General features: G+C 42.9%; 16 non-coding genes across 16 annotated transcripts; all 16 read left to right on the top strand.

The window, feature by feature from the left end:
• The first annotated feature begins 204 nt into the window (after window positions 1-204).
• trnar-acg (transfer RNA arginine (anticodon ACG)) lies at window positions 205-277 on the top strand. Its single transcript has one exon. It is a non-coding gene; the product is annotated as a tRNA-Arg (tRNA).
• Window positions 278-598: 321 nt separating this feature from the next.
• Window positions 599-670, top strand: trnac-gca (transfer RNA cysteine (anticodon GCA)). The gene has a single exon. It is a non-coding gene; the product is annotated as a tRNA-Cys (tRNA).
• A 2,704-nt stretch (window positions 671-3,374) lies between these two features.
• Window positions 3,375-3,446, top strand: trnac-gca (transfer RNA cysteine (anticodon GCA)). The gene has a single exon. It is a non-coding gene; the product is annotated as a tRNA-Cys (tRNA).
• A 228-nt stretch (window positions 3,447-3,674) lies between these two features.
• On the top strand, window positions 3,675-3,747 carry trnar-acg (transfer RNA arginine (anticodon ACG)). The gene has a single exon. It is a non-coding gene; the product is annotated as a tRNA-Arg (tRNA).
• Window positions 3,748-4,069: 322 nt separating this feature from the next.
• Window positions 4,070-4,141, top strand: trnac-gca (transfer RNA cysteine (anticodon GCA)). Its single transcript has one exon. It is a non-coding gene; the product is annotated as a tRNA-Cys (tRNA).
• A 5,308-nt stretch (window positions 4,142-9,449) lies between these two features.
• Window positions 9,450-9,521, top strand: trnac-gca (transfer RNA cysteine (anticodon GCA)). Its single transcript has one exon. It is a non-coding gene; the product is annotated as a tRNA-Cys (tRNA).
• Window positions 9,522-10,144: 623 nt separating this feature from the next.
• Window positions 10,145-10,216, top strand: trnac-gca (transfer RNA cysteine (anticodon GCA)). The gene has a single exon. It is a non-coding gene; the product is annotated as a tRNA-Cys (tRNA).
• A 57-nt stretch (window positions 10,217-10,273) lies between these two features.
• On the top strand, window positions 10,274-10,345 carry trnah-gug (transfer RNA histidin (anticodon GUG)). The gene has a single exon. It is a non-coding gene; the product is annotated as a tRNA-His (tRNA).
• A 493-nt stretch (window positions 10,346-10,838) lies between these two features.
• On the top strand, window positions 10,839-10,910 carry trnac-gca (transfer RNA cysteine (anticodon GCA)). Its single transcript has one exon. It is a non-coding gene; the product is annotated as a tRNA-Cys (tRNA).
• A 222-nt stretch (window positions 10,911-11,132) lies between these two features.
• trnar-acg (transfer RNA arginine (anticodon ACG)) lies at window positions 11,133-11,205 on the top strand. Its single transcript has one exon. It is a non-coding gene; the product is annotated as a tRNA-Arg (tRNA).
• Window positions 11,206-13,129: 1,924 nt separating this feature from the next.
• trnac-gca (transfer RNA cysteine (anticodon GCA)) lies at window positions 13,130-13,201 on the top strand. The gene has a single exon. It is a non-coding gene; the product is annotated as a tRNA-Cys (tRNA).
• A 228-nt stretch (window positions 13,202-13,429) lies between these two features.
• trnar-acg (transfer RNA arginine (anticodon ACG)) lies at window positions 13,430-13,502 on the top strand. Its single transcript has one exon. It is a non-coding gene; the product is annotated as a tRNA-Arg (tRNA).
• A 316-nt stretch (window positions 13,503-13,818) lies between these two features.
• Window positions 13,819-13,890, top strand: trnac-gca (transfer RNA cysteine (anticodon GCA)). Its single transcript has one exon. It is a non-coding gene; the product is annotated as a tRNA-Cys (tRNA).
• Window positions 13,891-14,508: 618 nt separating this feature from the next.
• Window positions 14,509-14,580, top strand: trnac-gca (transfer RNA cysteine (anticodon GCA)). Its single transcript has one exon. It is a non-coding gene; the product is annotated as a tRNA-Cys (tRNA).
• A 746-nt stretch (window positions 14,581-15,326) lies between these two features.
• Window positions 15,327-15,398, top strand: trnah-aug (transfer RNA histidin (anticodon AUG)). Its single transcript has one exon. It is a non-coding gene; the product is annotated as a tRNA-His (tRNA).
• Window positions 15,399-15,498: 100 nt separating this feature from the next.
• trnar-acg (transfer RNA arginine (anticodon ACG)) lies at window positions 15,499-15,571 on the top strand. The gene has a single exon. It is a non-coding gene; the product is annotated as a tRNA-Arg (tRNA).
• The last annotated feature ends 230 nt before the right edge of the window (window positions 15,572-15,801 follow it).

Below are 15,801 nucleotides of genomic sequence, written 5' to 3'. Positions count from 1 at the left end.
TGGTTTGTTTGCAATACTGTGAGAACTACGGTGGCCGTGATCGTATAGTGGTTAGTTCTCTGCGTTGTGGCCGCAGGAACCCCGGTTCTAATCCGGGTCACGGCATCAGTTGCAGTCTGTTTTATGTTTTTGCCTCAACCTACCTACTGCATTTTTAGTTCATTTTATACAGTTTAAAAGCTGCTACGAAAGCAAAAAAACAAAGGGTTAGTGGCGCAATCGATAATGCGTCTGACTACGGATCAGAAGATTCCAGGTTCGACTCCTGGCTAGCTCGTCTCACTTTAGTAAATCAATTGTTCCTCATTTCCCAATGTCCTTCACAGAAAGCTGTCCGTCAAAGTACACCTGGAATGAGGGATTGACATGATGATGGGTCAATGGGCTTTCAACATTTCCAACAGTACTTCTCAACAACAGTCCATCAAAGTCAATGAACATTTGAAACGAGGAACAACACTATTATGGCCCTTCAACAAAAAACCAAGCGAATGTGAAATATTTCGTTTTTAGCCTACGTGGGCTTTTGACTTCTGGTCATTTGAGCTTTACAGTAATTCCCAGCCTATGAGTATGTGTCTGAACTCTGTCAGTCATAGGGGGTATAGCTCAGTGGTAGAGCATTTGACTGCAGATCAAGAGGTCCCCAGTTCAAATCTGGGTGACCCCTTTGTAATTGTACTTTCCTTCAGAATGGTATGTTTGCAATACTGTGAGAACTACGGTGGCCGTGATCGTATAGTGGTTAGTTCTCTGCGTTGTGGCCGCAGCAACCCCGGTTCTAATCCGGGTCACGGCAGCAATTGCAGTCTGTTTTATGTTTTTGCCTCAACCTACCTACTGCATTTTTAGTTCATTTTCTACAGTTTAAAAGCTGCTACGAAAGCAAAAAACAAAGGGTTAGTGGCGCAATGGATAATGCGTCTGACTACGGATCAGAAGATTCCAGGTTGGACTCCTGGCTAGCTAGTCTTGCTTTAGGAAATCAATTGTTCCTCATTTCCTAATGTACTTCACAAAAAGCTGTCCGTCAAAGTACACCTGGGGGGTATACTGCGAAGCAGGATTTTCGCTTAGCCGGCTAAATTCAGGGAAAACTCCGGCTTTCTGGTCATCCGAAGCTGGTTCTCTTTTTAGCAGGCTAGATCTCCATGGTAATATATGCTAAGCAGCTAACCTGGTCGGGACCAGGGGGGTATACTGCGAAGCAGGATTTTCGCTTAGCCGGCTAAATTCAGGGAAAACTCCGGCTTTCCGGTCATCAGAAGCTGGTTCTCTTTTTAGCAGGCTAGATCTCCATGGTAATATATGCTAAGCAGCTAACCTGGTCGGGACCAGGTTAGGTTGCAGGCTAAGAGCTCAACTCAGTGAAAGCACCGCCTTCTGACCAATCAGAGCTCAGTGTGCGGAGTTTAAAGCGATCAAGTCATATTACAGGAGAAAGGAAATACAGAAAAACTGCCGTCGCAGGAAAGACGGCCGGCAAAAATCACCGACTGTGTGAACGTGAACATGAATAGAATATCACCTCCATCTTCAGAGCAATCTGACTATTATAACATTAGCGTTAAGAAAGCTTACTTAAATATCGGCCACAACATAAGTAACCGGATCAGAGTACATTAAGTACAGTCCGCGGCATATCACATAATGTATCATATCTCCTTATCTGAGTCAGCTGAGCCGTATCTGGCCGTGCAACACTCACAGTGTCACATACTGTCTGCAGAAGTATTATTTTAAGCAACACATAAGTTGACGAAACACTCGAGACAAATGTAATTGAAGTCAGATCGTGTTTTAGACGGGGCAGTGATATCATAAACCTGTTAATGTACGCATTCAAACACTTGTTCTGTTCCCAGCTGTATTCACCTTGCAGGTGCAGCTCTGTGGCTTTTATCCTGGATAAAGTGTTTAAGTCATGGATGTTTAAAGTTTAACTTCTTCATTTTTGACTAGTATTAAAGTTCACTTTTCATTCAGGAAGTATGACGCTGCGCTGTCAGTATGCTTCTCCATGTTTGTGATTGGTCGAATGCTCCAAATACCACCCCTTTCATGTGAACGCGCACCTAACTAGATAGGACACGGCTGGCTTGAGCGATCCACTTGATAACCAGCGTCGTAGTACAGTTTAGCGAGAGCGCGTATGTTTTGGATTAGGCCAACCGGCTAACTCAAACATATCCAGGTTAGGTTGAACCAGGTTCGTAGTATAGGCCCCAGGTTAGGTTGCAGGCTAAGAGCTCAACTCAGTGAAAGCACCACCTGCTGACCAATCAGAGCTCAGTGTGCGGAGTTTAAAGCGATCAAGTCATATTACAGGAGAAAGGAAATACAGAAAAACTGCCGTCGCAGGAAAGACGGCCGGCAAAAATCACCGACTGTGTGAACGTGAACATGAATAGAATATCACCTCCATCTTCAGAGCAATCTGACTATTATAACATTGGCGTTAAGAAAGCTTACTTAAATATCGGCCACAACATAAGTAACCGGATCAGAGTACATTAAGTACAGTCCGCGGCATATCACTTCATAATGTATCATATATCTCCTTATCTGAGTCAGCTGAGCCGTATCTGGCCGTGCAACACTCACAGTGTCACATACTGTATGCAGAAGTATTATTTTAAGCAACACATTAAGTTGACGAAACACTCGAGACAAATGTAATTGAAGTCAGATCGTGTTTTAGACGGGGCAGTGATATCATGAACCTGTTAATGTACGCATTCAAACACTTTCTCTTTTTCCAGCTGTATTCACCTTGCAGGTGCAGCTATGTGGCTTTTATCCTGGATAAAGTGTTTAAGTCATGGATGTTTAAAGTTTAACTTCTTCATTTTTGACTAGTATTAAAGTTCACTTTTCATTCAGGAAGTATGACGCTGCGCTGTCAGTACGCTTCTCCATGTTTGTGATTGGTCGAATGCTCCAAATACCACCCCTTTCATGTGAACGTGCACCTAACTAGATAGGACACGGCTGGCTTGAGCGATCCACTTGATAACCCGTGTTGTAGTACAGTTTAGCGAGAACGCGTATGTTTTGTATTAGGCCAACCGGCTAACTCAAACATATCCAGGTTAGGTTGAACCAGCTTCGTAGTATAGGCCCCTGGAATGAGGGATTGACATGATGATGGGTCAATGGGCTTTCAACATTTCCAACAGTACTTCTCAACAAACAGTCCATCAAAGTCAATGAACATTTGAAACGAGGAACAACACTATTATGGCCCTTCAAGAAAAAACCAAGCGAATGTGAAATATTTTGTTTTTAGCCTACGTGGGCTTTTGACTTCTGGTCATTTGAGCTTTACAGTAATTCCCAGCCTATGAGTATGTGTCTGAACTCTGTCAGTCACAGGGGGTATAGCTCAGTGGTAGAGCATTTGACTGCAGATCAAGAGGTCCCCAGTTCAAATCTGGGTGCCCCCTTTGTAATTGTACTTTCCTTCAGAATGGTATGTTTGCAATACTGTGAGAACTACGGTGGCCGTGATCGTATAGTGGTTAGTTCTCTGCGTGGTGGCAGCAGCAACCCCGGTTCTAATCCGGGTCACGGCAGCAGTTGCAGTCTGATTTTATGTTTTTGCCTCAACCTACCTACTGCATTTTTAGTTCATTTTATACAGTTTAAAAGCTGCTACGAAAGCAAAGAACAAAGGGTTAGTGGCGCAATGGATAACGCGTCTGACTACGGATCAGAAGATTCCAGGTTCGACTCCTGGCTAGCTCGTCTCGCTTTAGGAAATCAATTGTTCCTCATTTCCTAATGTCCTTCACAAAAAGCTGTCCGTCAAAGTACATCTGGAATGAGGGATTGACATGATGATGGGTCAATGGGCTTTCAACATTTCCAACAGTACTTCTCAACAAACAGTCCATCAAAGTCAATGAACATTTGAAACGAGGAACAACACTATTATGGCCCTTCAACATAAAACCAAGCAAATGTGAAATATTTCGTTTTTAGCCTACGTGGGCTTTTGACTTCTGGTCATTTGAGCTTTACAGTAATTCCCAGCCTATGAGTATGTGTCTGAACTCTGTCAGTCATAGGGGGTATAGCTCAGTGTTAGAGCATTTGACTGCAGATCAAGAGGTCCCCAGTTCAAATCTGGGTGCCCCCTTTAAATTGTACTTTCCTTCAGTATGGTATGTTTGCATTACTGTGAGAACTACGGTGGCCGTGATCGTATAGTGGTTAGTTCTCTGCGTTGTGGCCGCAGCAACCCCGGTTCTAATACGGGTCACGGCAGCAGTTGCAGTCTGTTTTATGTGTTTGCTTCAACCTACCTACTGCATTTTTAGTTCATTTTCTACAGTTTAAAAGCTGCTACGAAAGCAAAAAACAAAGGGTCAGTGGCGCAATGGATAATGCGTCTGACTACGGATCAGAAGATTCCAGGTTCGACTCCTGGCTAGCTAGTCTTGCTTTAGGAAATCAATTGTTCCTCATTTCCTAATGTACTTCACAAAAAGCTGTCCGTCAAAGTACACCTGGGGGGTATACTGCGAAGCAGGATTTTCGCTTAGCCGGCTAAATTCAGGGAAAACTCCGGCTTTCTGGTCATCCGAAGCTGGTTCTCTTTTTAGCAGGCTAGATCTCCATGGTAATATATGCTAAGCAGCTAACCTGGTCGGGACCAGGGGGGTATACTGCGAAGCAGGATTTTCGCTTAGCCGGCTAAATCCAGGGAAAACTCCGGCTTTCCGGTCATCCGAAGCTGGTTCTCTTTTTAGCAGGCTAGATCTCCATGGTAATATATGCTAAGCAGCTAACCTGGTCGGGACCAGGTTAGGTTGCAGGCTAAGAGCTCAACTCAGTGAAAGCACCGCCTTCTGACCAATCAGAGCTCAGTGTGCGGAGTTTAAAGCGATCAAGTCATATTACAGGAGAAAGGAAATACAGAAAATCTGCCGTCGCAGGAAAGACGGCCGGCAAAAATCACCGACTGTGTGAACGTGAACATGAATAGAATATCACCTCCATCTTCAGAGCAATCTGACTATTATAACATTAGCGTTAAGAAAGCTTACTTAAATATCGGCCACAACATAAGTAACCGGATCAGAGTACATTAAGTACAGTCCGCGGCATATCACATAATGTATCATATCTCCTTATCTGAGTCAGCTGAGCCGTATCTGGCTGTGCAACACTCACAGTGTCACATACTGTATGCAGAAGTATTATTTTAAGCAACACATAAGTTGACGAAACACTCGAGACAAATGTAATTGAAGTCAGATCGTGTTTTAGACGGGGCAGTGATATCATAAACCTGTTAATGTACGCATTCAAACACTTGTTCTGTTCCCAGCTGTATTCACTTTGCAGGTGCAGCTCTGTGGCTTTTATCCTGGATAAAGTGTTTAAGTCATGGATGTTTAAAGTTTAACTTCTTCATTTTTGACTAGTATTAAAGTTCACTTTTCATTCAGGAAGTATGACGCTGCGCTGTCAGTACGCTTCTCCATGTTTGTGATTGGTCGAATGCTCCAAATACCACCCCTTTCATGTGAACGCGCACCTAACTAGATAGGACACGGCTGGCTTGAGCGATCCACTTGATAACCAGCGTCGTAGTACAGTTTAGCGAGAGCGCGTATGTTTTGGATTAGGCCAACCGGCTAACTCAAACATATCCAGGTTAGGTTGAACCAGGTTCGTAGTATAGGCCCCAGGTTAGGTTGCAGGCTAAGAGCTCAACTCAGTGAAAGCACCACCTGCTGACCAATCAGAGCTCAGTGTGCGGAGTTTAAAGCGATCAAGTCATATTACAGGAGAAAGGAAATACAGAAAAACTGCCGTCGCAGGAAAGACGGCCGGCAAAAATCACCGACTGTGTGAACGTGAACATGAATAGAATATCACCTCCATCTTCAGAGCAATCTGACTATTATAACATTAGCGTTAAGAAAGCTTACTTAAATATCGGCCACAACATAAGTAACCGGATCAGAGTACATTAAGTACAGTCCGCGGCATATCACATAATGTATCATATCTCCTTATCTGAGTCAGCTGAGCCGTATCTGGCCGTGCAACACTCACAGTGTCACATACTGTATGCAGAAGTATTATTTTAAGCAACACATAAGTTGACGAAACACTCGAGACAAATGTAATTGAAGTCAGATCGTGTTTTAGACGGGGCAGTGATATCATAAACCTGTTAATGTACGCATTCAAACACTTGTTCTGTTCCCAGCTGTATTCACCTTGCAGGTGCAGCTCTGTGGCTTTTATCCTGGATAAAGTGTTTAAGTCATGGATGTTTAAAGTTTAACTTCTTCATTTTTGACTAGTATTAAAGTTCACTTTTCATTCAGGAAGTATGACGCTGCGCTGTCAGTACGCTTCTCCATGTTTGTGATTGGTCGAATGCTCCAAATACCCAGTGTTGGGAAAGTTCACTTTCTACATGAACTAGTTCAGTTCACAGTTCACACATTTTAAAATGAACTAGTTCAGTTCATAGTTCATAATTCAAAATGTTGAACTAAAGTTCATGGTTTCAAAAATGAACTAATTTATAGTTCATAGTTATTTTTTCAATACGTTGCTGCGAGCTATTATTTGTCTCCTGTACGATGTTAATGGGCCATTTCAATTTTTACAATATCCTCAGAGGGCCGTACAAGTTATTGACCTCTGCTTAAAAAAACTAAAATCACAGCCCATTCATTTCATTCTGTGCAAAGAAAAAGCAACCTCTTAATCCAGATATCTCACCATGACTCGCGTATGCATGCACGTGCACGGTGTGATGTGACCACCAAAACAGAAAGATATGGACACAAGATGTGTGCAAATGTATTTAGTTTCCTATCCATGTGAACATGATTTAAGTGGGGGGGGGACCTAACCTCCTCTAGGGGGATCCGGGGGGCATGCTCCCCTGGGAAGATTTTTTTTAAATGTTGAAGTTAAAAGCATCAATCTGGTGCACTTTGAGAGCAACATTAGGAGATCTATGGACACATCTCTCAACACCCAAACACAACTGTAAGCAGATTTTCTTTTAATTTATGGATATTTGACAAATCACTCCCCTTTCAAACTGTATTCTTCTTTATTAATAACTGTCATATAGTATTTTATACCTGTTTACTTTATTCTCTTATTTTTTTTATAACTATAATGATCATATAAAGATGTGCCTTTACCTCACTGGTTGTAGACAAAGCTTCTTATATTCGTTAGCATAGCTAGCTAACCAGATGCTAATGATAACAACAAAGTTATTGACTGTATGACAGATGAGCAGATCGCCACTGGGCTTTCAACTAAAGACACAGACACGCAGAAACTGTGGCATGTGTATGGACTTTCTGCCATTTCTGAAGTGCTGGAGTGGCGTTCTGGTGCTCTCCGTCAGAACTGCACCCCTGTCAGTCGAGACATATACCACGTGATGACACGTTAGGCTCGTGTTGTGTTCAAGGACCCTGATCTTGGCCAGGAAAAACAGGCACTTGCTTGTTTAATTATTTTGCGGTCTGGATTTCTTTCATTTTTTTATTTTTTGCGTGTGTTTATACATTACCTCGAGGGCCGTACCAAATTGTCTCGCGGGCCGTATACGGCCCGGAGGCCGGAGGTTCCCCACCCCTGCCGTAGAGTCTCACTCTGAGCGAGTGCCGCTGCAGCTGCTCTCGGCTTCGTCCATACTAATTCATTCATTCATTCATTCAATGCTCGCCGGTTTCGCGGTTCCACATTGTTTGTTGTGAGGAGTCTGATATATTTAGTATATTTATATTTGAGTGCGACAGCCAGGGGTGACAGGCGCGTACGCGTCACAGGCAGCTTGCTGTTGCCAAATTGGGTGGTTTTCCGCATTATTTTGAAGCCTGTTTACGGTGTGTTTTAACTGGGTTTTCGGCTGAAAGGCATATGAAATCTGGCACACTTTTGAACGCCGTTATAATACAGTGCTGAGAATGAACGCACTTTTGAACGCCGTTATACAGCGCTGAGAATGAACGCGTTCTCAATTACGTTCATCTAGCGGAAATACACTACGTTCAGTTCACGTTCGCCCAAAATATGAACGCGTTCATGAACGATCGTTCATTGAACGCGTTCAAGTACATCACTGCAAATACCACCCCTTTCATGTGAACGCGCACCTAACTAGATAGGACACGGCTGGCTTGAGCGATCCACTTGATAACCAGCGTCGTAGTACAGTTTAGCGAGAGCGCGTATGTTTTGGATTAGGCCAACCGGCTAACTCAAACATATCCAGGTTAGGTTGAACCAGGTTCGTAGTATAGGCCCCAGGTTAGGTTGCAGGCTAAGAGCTCAACTCAGTGAAAGCACCACCTGCTGACCAATCAGAGCTCAGTGTGCGGAGTTTAAAGCGATCAAGTCATATTACAGGAGAAAGGAAATACAGAAAAACTGCCGTCGCAGGAAAGACGGCCGGCAAAAATCACCGACTGTGTGAACGTGAACATGAATAGAATATCACCTCCATCTTCAGAGCAATCTGACTATTATAACATTGGCGTTAAGAAAGCTTACTTAAATATCGGCCACAACATAAGTAACCGGATCAGAGTACATTAAGTACAGTCCGCGGCATATCACTTCATAATGTATCATATATCTCCTTATCTGAGTCAGCTGAGCCGTATCTGGCCGTGCAACACTCACAGTGTCACATACTGTATGCAGAAGTATTATTTTAAGCAACACATTAAGTTGACGAAACACTCGAGACAAATGTAATTGAAGTCAGATCGTGTTTTAGACGGGGCAGTGATATCATGAACCTGTTAATGTACGCATTCAAACACTTTCTCTTTTTCCAGCTGTATTCACCTTGCAGGTGCAGCTATGTGGCTTTTATCCTGGATAAAGTGTTTAAGTCATGGATGTTTAAAGTTTAACTTCTTCATTTTTGACTAGTATTAAAGTTCACTTTTCATTCAGGAAGTATGACGCTGCGCTGTCAGTACGCTTCTCCATGTTTGTGATTGGTCGAATGCTCCAAATACCACCCCTTTCATGTGAACGTGCACCTAACTAGATAGGACACAGCTGGCTTGAGCGATCCACTTGATAACCCGTGTTGTAGTACAGTTTAGCGAGAACGCGTATGTTTTGTATTAGGCCAACCGGCTAACTCAAACATATCCAGGTTAGGTTGAACCAGCTTCGTAGTATAGGCCCCTGGAATGAGGGATTGACATGATGATGGGTCAATGGGCTTTCAACATTTCCAACAGTACTTCTCAACAAACAGTCCATCAAAGTCAATGAACATTTGAAACGAGGAACAACACTATTATGGCCCTTCAAGAAAAAACCAAGCGAATGTGAAATATTTCGTTTTTAGCCTACGTGGGCTTTTGACTTCTGGTCATTTGAGCTTTACAGTAATTCCCAGCCTATGAGTATGTGTCTGAACTCTGTCAGTCACAGGGGGTATAGCTCAGTGGTAGAGCATTTGACTGCAGATCAAGAGGTCCCCAGTTCAAATCTGGGTGCCCCCTTTGTAATTGTACTTTCCTTCAGAATGGTATGTTTGCAATACTGTGAGAACTACGGTGGCCGTGATCGTATAGTGGTTAGTTCTCTGCGTTGTGGCCGCAGCAACCCAGGTTCTAATCCGGGTCACGGCAGCAGTTGCAGTCTGTTTTATGTTTTTGCCTCAACCTACCTACTGCATTTTTAGTTCATTTTTTACAGTTTAAAAGCTGCTACCAAAGCAAAAAAACCAAAGGGTTAGTGGCGCAATGGATAATGAGTCTGACTACGGATCAGAAGATTCCAGGTTCGACTCCTGGCTAGCTAGTCTTGCTTTAGGAAATCAATTGTTCCTCATTTCCTAATGTACTTCACAAAAAGCTGTCCGTCAAAGTACACCTGGAATGAGGGATTGACATGATGATGGGTCAATGGGCTTTCAACATTTCCAACAGTACTTCTCAACAAACAGTCCATCAAAGTCAATGAACATTTGAAACGAGGAACAACACTATTATGGCCCTTCAAGAAAAAACCAAGCGAATGTGAAATATTTCGTTTTTAGCCTACGTGGGCTTTTGACTTCTGGTCATTTGAGCTTTACAGTAATTCCCAGCCTATGAGTATGTGTCTGAACTCTGTCACTCATAGGGGTATAGCTCAGTGGTAGAGCATTTGACTGCAGACCAAGAGGTCCCCAGTTCAAATCTGGGTGCCCCCTTTGTAAGTGTACTTTCCTTCAGAATGGTATGTTTGCAATACTGTGAGAACTACGGTGGCCGTGATCGTATAGTGGTTAGTACTCTGCGTTGTGGCCGCAGCAACCCCGGTTCGAATCCGGGTCACGGCAGCAGTTGCAGTCTGCTTTTATGTTTTTGCTTCAACCTACCTACTGCATTTTTAGTTCATTTTATACAGTTTAAAAGCTGCTACGAAAGCAAAAAACAAAGGGTTAGTGGCGCAATGGATAAAGCGTCTGACTACGGATCAGAAGATTCCAGGTTCGACTCCTGTCTAGCTCGTCTCGCTTTAGGAAATCAATTGTTCCTCATTTCCTAATGTACTTCACAAAAAGCTGTCTGTCAAAGTACACCTGGAATGAGGGATTGACATGATGATGGGTCAATGGGCTTTCAACATTTCCAACAGTACTTCTCAACAACAGTCCATCAAAGTCAATGAACATTTGAAACGAGGAACAACACTATTATGGCCCTTCAACAAAAAACCAAGCGAATGTGAAATATTTCGTTTTTAGCCTACGTGGGCTTTTGACTTCTGGTCATTTGAGCGTTACAGTAATTCCCAGCCTATGAGTATGTGTCTGAACTCTGTCACTCATAGGAGGTATAGCTCAGTGGTAGAGCATTTGACTGCAGATCAAGAGGTCCCCAGTTCAAATCTGGGTGCCCCCTTTGTAAGTGTACTTTCCTTCAGAATGGTATGTTTGCAATACTGTGAGAACTACGGTGATCGTACAGTGGTTAGTTCTCTGCGTGGTGGCAGCAGCAACCCCGGTTCTAATCCGGGTCACGGCAGCAGTTGCAGTCTGATTTTATGTTTTTGCCTCAACCTACCTACTGCATTTTTAGTTCATTTTATACAGTTTAAAAGCTGCTACGAAAGCAAAAAACAAAGGGTTAGTGGCGCAATGGATAAAGCGTCTGACTACGGATCAGAAGATTCCAGGTTCGACTCCTGGCTAGCTCGTCTCGCTTTAGGAAATCAATTGTTCCTCATTTCCTAATGTACTTCACATAAAGCTGTCCGTCAAAGTACATCTGGAATGAGGGATTGACATGATGATGGGTCAATGGGCTTTCAATATTTCCAACAGTACTTCTCAACAAACAGTCCATCAAAGTCAATAGGCTTGTTTGAGACACATTGCGGCTCGCCTCGAAAGTAGACGAGAGTAGCCGATCGCAGCCGGGGGAGGTGTCAAAATGCTCGTCTTAAGTCGGACAGCTCGGACTCGGAGTCGGCTTGACTGGCTGAGTTTGCAATGGCGGAATTTGCGTTGGCGTTTTTCGTTGCAGATGAAGTGGATGCAATAGAAATCCCACATGTATTGTATGGAGAATGACATGATCTAAAGGGACTGTGATTGAGAGAAAATTAAATATTTGTTTACAATAAACATGAATATGTCATTTGTTTGATTTGCATTAAAAGACAATACCATTTTTGATTTAAATGATAGATTACCTTGTGCATTTGTTGCAGCCCTTGCTTGCTGCATAAGTGCAGCTGCTAAACTGTTATCTGAAAAATAATTTACATCATTTAAAATCATATCCAGATTGTTGGAATGCAATTTAGTTGTTTACTCACCATTTTGTAGTCTTTGGGAAATGTCTTGTGAGACTCTTACAGTGATGTCTCCCTGTCCATCACGCAGTGTAAGCACCACAAATTCCATTTGACCCACTGTAGACAGAGGTGATCTCCATTGCTTTATATAGGTGTGTTAATTCAGTCATGATGATGAACCACACCAGTGACTGGGTTCCATAATTAGAAATGCTCCTCCCTCTTAATGTTTGCAAAACTGATAGGTGGACAGGCTACAAATGATCAGTCCCTTCAGATCCGCACACATGAAGCTTCATGAGCATGAACTGAACAGACCTGCTGCTGTGTTAATTCTTTAGCTGCCACTTTAAGCTTTATGATGTGTACAACATGGATGTAATTTGATTTAATCTTGCCATTTTAAATGATGTATTCAATAAATAAGGTTAAACCAAATCATTACATTACAATAGATTTTATTTTAATGATTTGGTTTAACTTATAGAGAAACTTTATTGTTATTGCACATATTACAGGTACTGAGACAACGAAATGCAGTTTAGCTTCTAACCAGGTGCAACAAGCAGTGAAGTGGAAAGTAATGTACACAATCTACAGAATAACATATAGAATCAATTGAATGATGAATAAACAGTGGGGTATGAATACACTAGATATCAGCCTGTGAGCAGTATGAACAGTGTGTATGAATATGCTAAGATATATAAAGTATGAAAACGGTAAGCAGTATAGTATAAAATATATAGATATTAATTTCATGATGATAAACATTGTGGAACAATGATGAAAAATGGGAATGGATGTGGCGACGTAAAACTGACACAAAACAACAACAAACTTTTGCCAGCCAATTGGAGAGTTTCATCAGCAGCACGTGGTAAAAACCACCAATGAACGCTCAGCTCGAGATACCAGCGAGCCGTTTCCCATCAAGCATTTCGCTTCCGCAGCTCGTGGAGAGCAACTGCGCCAACTCGCCTCGCCTCGCTCTCAAGGCTGCGGGCGTCTTTGTCCCGCGAGATTTCAAAGTCTCATGTGGGCGAGCCTCCAGAGCAAGTCGGACAAAATGACTAACCATCATGCAACGCACTAGCAAGACGTTGATCGCTACAGCGCAGGTCTGCGCAGGTCTTGCTTGTCTCAAACAAGCCTAATGAACATTTGAAACGAGGAACAACACTATTATGGCCCTTCAACAAAAAACCAAGCGAATGTGAAATATTTCGTTTTTAGCCTACGTGGGCTTTTGACTTCTGGTCATTTGAGCTTTACAGTAATTCCCAGCCTATGAGTATGTGTCTGAACTCTGTCACTCATAGGGGGTATAGCTCAGTGGTAGAGCATTTGACTGCAGATCAAGAGGTCCCCAGTTCAAATCTGGGTGCCCCCTTTGTAAGTGTACTTTCCTTCAGAATGGTATGTTTGCAATAATGTGAGAACTACGGTGGCGGTGATCCTATAGTGGTTAGTACTCTGCGTTGTGGCCGCAGCAACCCCGGTTCGAATCTGGGTCACGGCAGCAGTTGCAGTCTACTTTTATGTTTTTGCTTCAACCTACCTACTGCATTTTTAGTTCATTTTATACAGTTTAAAAGCTGCTACGAAAGCAAAAAACAAAGGGTTAGTGGTGCAATGGATAACGCGTCTGACTACGGATCAGAAGATTCCAGGTTCGACTCCTGGCTAGCTCGTCTCGCTTTAGGAAATCAATTGTTCCTCATTTCCTAATGTACTTCACAAAAAGCTGTCCGTCAAAGTAAACCTGGAATGAGGGATCGACATGGGTCAATGGGCTTTCAACATTTCCAACAGTACTTCTCAACAAACAGTCCATCAAAGTCAATGAACATTTGAAACGAGGAACAACACTATTATGGCCCTTCAACAAAAAACCAAGCGAATGTGAAATATTTCGTTTTTAGCCTACGTGGGCTTTTGACTTCTGGTCATTTGAGCTTTACAGTAATTCCCAGCCTATGAGTATGTGTCTGAACTCTGTCACTCATAGGGGGTATAGCTCAGTGGTAGAGCATTTGACTGCAGATCAAGAGGTCCCCAGTTCAAATCTGGGTGCCCCCTTTGTAAGTGTACTTTCCTTCAGAATGGTATGTTTGCAATAATGTGAGAACTACGGTGGCGGTGATCGTATAGTGGTTAGTACTCTGCGTTGTGGCCGCAGCAACCCCGGTTCGAATCTGGGTCACGGCAGCAGTTGCAGTCTACTTTTATGTTTTTGCTTCAACCTACCTACTGCATTTTTAGTTCATTTTATACAGTTTAAAAGCTGCTACGAAAGCAAAAAACAAAGGGTTAGTGGCGCAATGGATAACGCGTCTGACTACGGATCAGAAGATTCCCGGTTTCGACTCCTGGCTAGCTCGTCTCGCTTTAGGAAATCAATTGTTCCTCATTTCCTAATGTACTTCACAAAAAGCTGTCCGTCAAAGTAAACCTGGAATGAGGGATCGACATGGGTCAATGGGCTTTCAACATTTCCAACAGTACTTCTCAACAAACAGTCCATCAAAGTCAATGAACATTTGAAACGAGGAACAACACTATTATGGCCCTTCAACAAAAAACCAAGCGAATGTGAAATATTTCGTTTTTAGCCTACGTGGGCTTTTGACTTCTGGTCATTTGAGCTTTACAGTAATTCCCAGCCTATGAGTATGTGTCTGAACTCTGTCAGTCATAGGGGGTATAGCTCAGTGGTAGAGCATTTGACTGCAGATCAAGAGGTCCCCAGTTCAAATCTGGGTGCCCCCTTTGTAAGTGTACTTTCCTTCAGAATGGTATGTTTGCAATACTGTGAGAACTACAGTGGCCGTGATCGTATAGTGGTTAGTACTCTGCGTTGTGGCCGCAGCAACCCCCGTTCGAATCCTGGTCACGGCAGCAGTTGCAGTCTGATTTTATGTTTTTGCCTCAACCTACCTACTGCATTTTTAGTTCATTTTCTACAGTTTAAAAGCTGCTACGAAAGCAAAAAAACAAAGGGTTAGTGGGGCAATAGATAACGCGTCTGACTACGGAACAGAAGATTCCTGGTTCGACTCCTGGCTAGCTCGTCTCACTTTAGTAAATCAATTGTTCCTCATTTCCTAATGTACTTCTCAAAAAGCTGTCCGTCAAAGTACACCTGGAATGAGGGATCGACATGGGTCAATGGGCTTTCAACATTTACAACAGTACTTCTCAACAAACAGTCCATCAAAGTCAGTGAACATTTGAAACGAGGAACAACACTATTATGGCCCTTCAACATGAAACCAAGCGAATGTGAAATATTTCGTTTTTAGCCTACGTGGCTTTTGACTTCTGGTCATTTGAGCTTTACAGTAATGTCCAGCCTGTAAGTATGTGTCTGAACTCTTTAAGTCATACGGGCTATACCTCAGTGGTAGAGCATTAGACTGCAGATCAAGACGTTCCCAGTTCAAATCTGGGTGCCCCTGTTGTAAGTGTACTTTCCTTCAGAATGGTATGTTTGCAATACCGTGAGAACTACGGGGGCCGTGATCGTATAGTGGTTAGTACTCTGCGTTATGGCCGCAGCAACCCCGGTTCGAATCCGGGTCACGGCAGCAGTTGCAGTCTGATTTTATGTTTTTGCCTCAACCTACCTACTGCATTTTTAGTTCATTTTCTACAGTTTAAAAGCTGCTACGAAAGCAAAAAAACAAAGGGTTAGTGGCGCAATGGATAACGCGTCTGACTACGGATCAGAAGATTCCAGGTTCGACTCCTGGCTAGCTCGTTTCACTTTAGTAAATCAATTGTTCCTCATTTCCTAATGTACTTCTCAAAAAGCTGTCCGTCAAAGTACACCCCCATTGACCCATCATCATGTCGATCCCTCATTCCAGGTGTACTTTGACGGACAGCCTTTGGTAGCAGGTGATTTTAACCATGTTAATCTCAAAGCAGTCTTGCCTAAATTCTATAAAAATGTGAACTTCCCAAACAAGAGAAAACAACGTCCTGGAC

Source organism: Pseudochaenichthys georgianus, unplaced genomic scaffold, assembly GCF_902827115.2.
Source record: "Pseudochaenichthys georgianus unplaced genomic scaffold, fPseGeo1.2 scaffold_1031_arrow_ctg1, whole genome shotgun sequence".
In the NCBI taxonomy this organism is placed as follows: Eukaryota; Metazoa; Chordata; class Actinopteri; order Perciformes; family Channichthyidae; genus Pseudochaenichthys; species Pseudochaenichthys georgianus.
This window is presented reverse-complemented; position numbering and strand designations above follow the sequence as displayed.